Below are 7,280 nucleotides of genomic sequence, written 5' to 3' on the forward strand. Positions count from 1 at the left end.
ACGGGAAGTTATACTCATGGATGTAAAATTCAGGTTGAACCATATGAAAATGTTTTCATATGTCAAAACCAGAGCAATGTTCATGTTAATATTTTCTTATTTAATCCTTATAGTGATCCTATAAGGTTAGGGTTATTCCCTCATTTTATAGGAAACTGAAACAGAAAGATCAGGAAAAGGGGATGTTCAAGGTTGAGATTTTACCAGAGAAGCAGGTGGACAAACATGCCCTTGCTGCGCCCTCTTGTCCCCCTGGGAGGGCCCAGCAGGCCAAGTCTGATCCATCGACTTGGATCCATCATGGTGGCAAGAAGGCTGGATCAGAAGACTCTGAGACAGCACAAACACCCCACCCATGCCAGACACAGCCTTCCGGTTCTAGGCAACTCAGGTGTCCCACAGGTGTGCAGACTTCAGGCATCATGGAATATTCACTGTCTTGATTAGTCAGGGTTCTCCCAAGAAACAGAACCAATAGCATGTGCATAACATGTATATATTTGGGCTTCCCTGGTGGCTCAGTGATAAAGAATCTGCCAGTGCAGCAGATGCAGATTCAATCCCTGGGTCAGGAAGATCTTCAGCAGAAGGAAATGGCAACCCACTCCAGTATTCTTGCCTGGGAAGTCCCATGGACAGAGGAGCCTGGTGGGCTATAGTCCATGTGGTCCCGGAAGAGTCAGACACAACTTAGATACTAAACAACAACAACAATGTATGTATGTATATCTATCTCCCTATCTGTCTCTCTATGGTATTACACACATACACATATATAGTACAATATTTATTATAATATATATATTATATATATATATACCTATATATGTATATATATGGGGCTTCCCTGGTGGCTCAGAAGGTAAAAAATCTGCCTGCAATACAGGAGACCTGGATTCAATCCCTGGGTTGGAAAAATCCCCTGGAGGAGGGCATGGCAACCCATTCCAGTATTCTTGCCTGGAGAATCCCCATGAACAGAAGAGCCTGGCAGGCTGTAGTCCATGGAGTCACAAAGAGTTGGACACAACTGAGGGACTAAGCACATACGTATACACACACACACACACACATGAGGGGAGCTGGGGTGGGAGGAGGATTTATTTAAAGAATTGGCTCATGTGATTGTGTGGGCAACCAAGTCTGAAATTTACATGGCAGTCAGGCAGGCAGGGGGAAATTCCAGCAGGAGTTGATGTTACAGCTGAAGGCAGTGCGGACCAAATTCCCTCTTCCTCAGAGGACCTCAGTCTTTTTTTCTAAGGTCTTCGACTGATTGGATGGGACCTACCCACATTATGAAGGGTAATCTGCTTTATTTAAAGGCTACTGATTTAAATGTTAATCACATCTTAAGAACACCTTCACAGCAACATCTAGGCTGGTATTTAACCAAAAACTGGTACCAGAGTCTAGCCAAGTTGACACCTAACTTACCTATCACACATTCTTAGAGGCAGTGGTTTGAAAAAGAGATCATCAGTTACCCAAAAATCCATTTAGTGAGGAATCCAAGGAAAGTTATACTTGAGGGAAAATACACAGTCCTTACTCATTATGTGGAAAAATGCACAGTCTCCCTAGCAGTTCAAGAAATGCTGTTCAAGAAAGTGTAAATAACATTATGGCAGAAATAAATAAAATAAAGAAAAATTAAATGTGCACACACATACTCACACAACCCCCAGGCCAATGAGTCTGTGGGGAACACAAAATCACCTCTGTGTGGCTCTGGCAGTAGACTGGCCATTTCCGCATTGCCGTCTGCCTGTAGGACTAGAGCTATAATGTTGCTGTTATTCACTCGCTCAGTTGTGTCCAACTCTTTCCGACCCTATGGACTTCAGCATGCCAGGCTTGAAGATGAAGTAATGAACAAAGTGAAGTATAACTTATCGAATGCTCTGCTATTAATTAAATGAGCCTTCTGGCAGAACCCTGCTCCTAATGGACCCCCAGACCTGAACTAACCTCTGGGAAATGTTTTGAGAAAACATCATCCTTAGACAAACAGACTGGGAACTACAGCAAGGAAAGATCAAGAAGAAAGACCACGGACCAGAAGTTTTCATAATCTGACTTAGCAGCAGCAGCAGCAGCAATAGCAGCAGCAAGAAGATAGAATAAAAATGTATGTTCAAGAGACATACACCCTCCATTCAGTTCAAGAAGCTGTCTCAAATGTCATCCTGTATTATCATAACTTCAGTTCAGTTCAGTTCAGTTCAGTCGCTCAGTTGTGTCCGACTCTCTGCCACCCCATGAACCGCAGCACGCCAGGCCTCCCTGTCCATCACCAACTCCTGGAATTTCCTCAAACTCATGTCCATTGAGTCAGTGATGCCATCCAATAATCTCATCCTCTGTCGTCCCCTTCTCCTCCTGCCCTCAATCTTTCCTAGCATCAGGGTCTTTTCAACTGAGTCAGCTCTTCACATCAGGTGGCCAAAGTATTGGAGTTTCAGCTTCAACATCAGTCCTTCCAATTTACACCCAGGGCTGATCTCCTTTAGAATGGACTGGTTGGATCTCCTTGCAGTCCAAGGGACTCTCAAGAGTCTTCTCCAACACCACAGTTCAAAAGCATCAATTCTTCCATGCTCAGCTTTCTTTATAGTCCAACTCTCATGTCCATACATGATCACTAGAAAAACCATAGCCTTGACTAGATGGACCTTTGCTGACAAAGTGATGTCTCTGCTTTTTAATATGCTATCTATATTGGTCATAACTTTCCTTCCAAGGAGTAAGCTTCTTTTAACTTCATGGCTGCAGTCACTATCTGCAGTGATTTTGGAGCCCAGAAAAATAAAGTCTGACACTGTTTTCACTGTTTTCCCATCTATTTGCCATGAAGTGATGGGACCAAATGCCATGATCTTCGTTTTCTGAATGTTGAGTTTTAAGCCAACTTTTTCACTCTCCTCTTTCACTTTCATCAAAAGGCTCTTTAGTTCTTCTTCACTTTCTGCCATAAGGGTGGTGTCATCTGCATGTCTGAGGTTATTGATATTTCTCCTGGCAATCTTGATTCCAGCTTGTGCTTCTTCTAGCCCACGATTTCTCATGATGTACTCTGCATATAAGTTAAATAAGCAAGGTGACAATATACAGCCTTGACGTACTCCTTTTCCTATTTGGAACCAGTCTGTTGTTCCATGTCCAGTTCTAACTGTTGCTTCCTGACCTGCATACAGGTTTCTCAAGAGGCAGGTCAGGTGGTCTGGTATTCCCATCTCTTTCAGAATTTTCCACATTTTATTGTGATCCACACAGTCAAAGGCTTTGGCATAGTCAATATAGAAGAAATAGATGTTTTTCTGGAACTCTCTTGCTTTTTCGATGATCCAGCAGATGTTGGCAATTTGATCTCTTGTTCCTCTGCCTTTTCTAAATCCAGCTTGAACATCTGGAAGTTCACGGTTCATATATTGCTGAAGCCTGGCTTGGAGAATTTTGAGCGTTACTTTATTAGCGTGTGAGATGAGTGCAATTGTGCAGTAGTTTGAACATTCTTTGGCATTGCCTTTCTTTGGGATTGGAATGAAAACTGACCTTTTGCAGTCCTGTGGCCACTGCTGAGTTTTCCAAATTTGCTGGCATATTGAGTGCAGCACTTTCACAGCATCATCTTTCAGGATTTGAAAGAGCTCAACTGGAATTCCATCACCTCCACTAGCTTTGTTCGTAGTGATGCTTCCTAAGGCCCACTTTCCAGGATGTCTGGCTCTAGGTGAGTGATCACACCATCGTGATTATCTGAGTCATGAAGATCTTTTTTGTACAGTTCTTCTGTGTCTTTTTGCCACCTCTTCTTAATATCTTCTGCTTCTGTTAGGTCCATACCATTTCTGTCCTTTATTGAGCCCATCTTTGCATGAAATGTTCCCTTGGTATCTCTAATTTTCTTGAAGAGATCCCTAGTCTTTCCCATTCTATTGTTTTCCTCTATTTCTTTGCATTGATCACCGAGGAAGGCTTTCTTATCTCTCCTTGCTATTCTTTGGAACTCCACATTCAAATGGGTATATCTTTCCTTTTCTCCTTTGCTTTTCGCTTCCCTTCTTTTCACAGCTATTTGTAAGGCCTCCTCAGACAGCCAGGTATCCAATTTGGAACATGTCAATTCCTTCTTCTTAAGTTCCTAGGGACTTAATCAGTAAATGCACTCATTTTTTCCCCCGACCAGGATTGAACCCACTTCCCCTGCATTGGAAGCATGGAACTTAAACCACTGGACTGCCAGGGAAGTCCCAATAAATGCCCTTGTTTAATCAGTGAGTGGGCACCAGTTTTGTGCAAAGTCCATGCTGGCTCTTCTGTGAGGGGTAAAGTAAGCTTGGACCTTCCACATTGAACCCAAATTCCAGGCAATGGGAGCCAGATCTCCCAGTGAGATACAGTGGCCAAACTTGCCTCCCATCCTTAGAGCCAGAGCCTCTGAGTGTGACTCCTGGCTCCTTCAGTTTCACAAGTTATTCAAACCGTCTGTGTCTTAGCTTCCTCATGTATAAAATGGGCACAATGGCAAGGCCTACCTCACAGGGTTGTTATAAGGACTGCTAAGTCACTTCAGTCATGTCCGACTCTGTGCGACCCCATAGACGGCAACCCACCAGGCTCCGCCACCCCTGGGATTCTCCAGGCAAGAACACTGGAGTGGGGTGCCATTGCCTTCTCGGTTGTAAGGACTAACCCAGTTAATACATGTGATATCGTTAGCCTGGTAACTGGCAGAGAGTAAGTACGCAGGCAGTGTTAGTTATCCTTTTATTTGCTATGTGTTACATTTCATTTCAAGGTTAATACTCATACCTCAGCTGGTAAAATGATGCTGGTGACATGAAAAGTATTTTAAGATATATGTAACTTGAGTTAAAAGCAAGTTACAGTGTTTTTCCCTCTCTCAGGGTTGTAAGGATATACTCAGGATGGTACAGGTTATTTCTTAGTGGTTTTCATCCTCTCCTTTAGGCCTCAATCTATTTTCCAAAAAATGTTAACATGGGAATGTGAACAGAAAATAGTTATTTTAAAATATTAAATAGCAACAATTTAAAAAATATTTTAGGGGAGTTCCCTAGTGGTCCAGTGGTTGGGACTCAGTGCTTTCACTGCCATGGCTGGGATTCAATCCCTGGTCGGGGACTAAGATCCCATAAGTTGCATGGTGTGGCAGAAAATGAGTAAGATTTTACATGTCCTAATTATCAGTTTTTTGCTAAGCTAGAATCTCAGCCTCATGAGGGCAGAGGTAGTGACATCTCAGAATTTGGCAGCCCTTCCTTTAGTCGGTGCCCAGTTCTGTTTTAGACTGGCCCAAAGCCACAGTAGGGCTTCCCTGGTGGCTCAGTGGTAAAGAATTCACCTGCCAATTCAGGAGACTCAGGTTCGATCCCTGGGTGGGGAAGATCCCTTGGAGGAGAGCATGGCAACCTATTCCAGTATTCTTGCTTGGAGAATTCCATGGACAGATAGACTGGTGGTTTAGGACATAGTGACTAAACAACAAAAGCCACAGTAAGATTGGGGCCAAACTTAATTTTTATTCCTACCCCCTCTTTCTTCCTGCATCTCTTATATTGCTCTCTCTGGCACCCATCCAAAGAACTAATACCGTTCTTCACTCACTAACATGTACTGAGGGTCCACGGGCACCCAGCACTGTGCAAAATGCCAAAGATGAAGAGGACTCTGCCCTCAGTGGCCTGTGGCCTCGTCCTGCCCCTGCTGACCATCCACTGTGATGACCTGTAGCTCTCCCTCCAGTCTTTGCCCTTCCCCAGCCATGGAACCTGAAGAAGGCAATGGCTCCCCACTCCAGTATTCTTGCCTGGAAAATCCCATGGACGGAGGAGCCTGGTGGGCTGCAGTCCATGTGGTCGCTAAGAGTCGGACACGACTAAGAGACTTCACTTTCACTTTTCACTTTCATGCATTGGAGAAGGAAATGGCAACCCACTCCAGTGTTCTTGCCTGGAGAATCCCAGGGACGGAGGAGCCTGGTAGGCTGCTGTCTATGGGGTTGCACAGAGTGGGACACGACTGAAGCGACTTAGCAGCAGCAGCAGCAGCAACAGCAGCAGCAGAAGCAGCCCTGGGACCACCTCCTGCAGAGCGCACGCCTGCCCCTGCTCCACTTTGTCGCGAATGACATAATCCCTGTGCATCAGCTCTGATATCCCTGGGTATCAGTCGGGTCTTGGCAGAAAACAGCACTGCACTCAAAAGGGCTTAACCAATAATTGAATAAAGAGACCGCTCACAGAGCGGTGCACAGGGTTCAGGGCAGCAACCAGGCAAGTGAATGCCCCACCCCCAAGCACAAGAAATACAGGAAGCCATGACCACCTGCAGACCTGAAGGGGAAATTGTGTAACCGGAGCTTATTGAAGTACTGTGATTATCTGTGGTTACAGAGCAACACAGACATGGCTAGTCCCTGGCATTGAAGCCGAGAGAGAAGGAGGAATTACCCTCTGCTCTCTCATCTCCTGCCAGTGCACTTTTGGCTGAATCCCTAAGCTGAAGTGCAAGGATGCCCAAGAGAAATGGTCCACCTGGCAATGTGTCCCTCTCCATACTGACAGCTTCATGGCAGTTCCAGGTTAAAAATGCCATCAGTTTCATTTGGGGAGATAGTTTAGGTCAGACCTCTTCAAATCAGGCCTTCTGAATAATCAGTCCTCCAATTCCTGCTTGTGTGGGTCATGGGAATTACTCGTTGAAAAGCTAAAATAATGCATTGCAGTTTTGTAGTCTTTTTTTTTTTTTCACATTTTATTCCAGTTAGATTTGAAGCAAATCTACAGGCTGAAGGATACTTTGTTGATTTGAGTACCTGGACTCTCTAGAACACCTTTAGTTTTAATTTCATAGTAAGCCTCAAAGACGGAGTGCACAAAGATGCGCTCAAGTAAGGCAGACAGTGACCAGAGGTGCACGCACACCCCTGTAAGGGGCCTCTTCTCCACACCTAAGCTACAGTGATTTGCAGCAACGCCTCTACTCCTGGCTGAGGGGCATGGAGCAGAAGGAGGGCTCCTGGCTCCATTAGGAGAGAGAGAGGAGGTGGGCAGCAATGGCTTCCTCCCTCCCTTCCAGCAGCAGCGTACTTCCACCCTGATCCATTAGTTAAGATTCTTCCCTGGGGCGCGGCCTTTGTTGCCAGCTCAGCGATTTCCTTCCTTTAGGAGGAAACTTCCTGTTGGCTGAGAAACAACAATGACTCCTTCCATGTGCAGTCCACCTTCAAGTTCCAAAAGCAAGTACCCACACAA

Source organism: Bubalus kerabau, chromosome 9, assembly GCF_029407905.1.
Source record: "Bubalus kerabau isolate K-KA32 ecotype Philippines breed swamp buffalo chromosome 9, PCC_UOA_SB_1v2, whole genome shotgun sequence".
Lineage (NCBI taxonomy): Eukaryota > Metazoa > Chordata > Mammalia > Artiodactyla > Bovidae > Bubalus > Bubalus kerabau.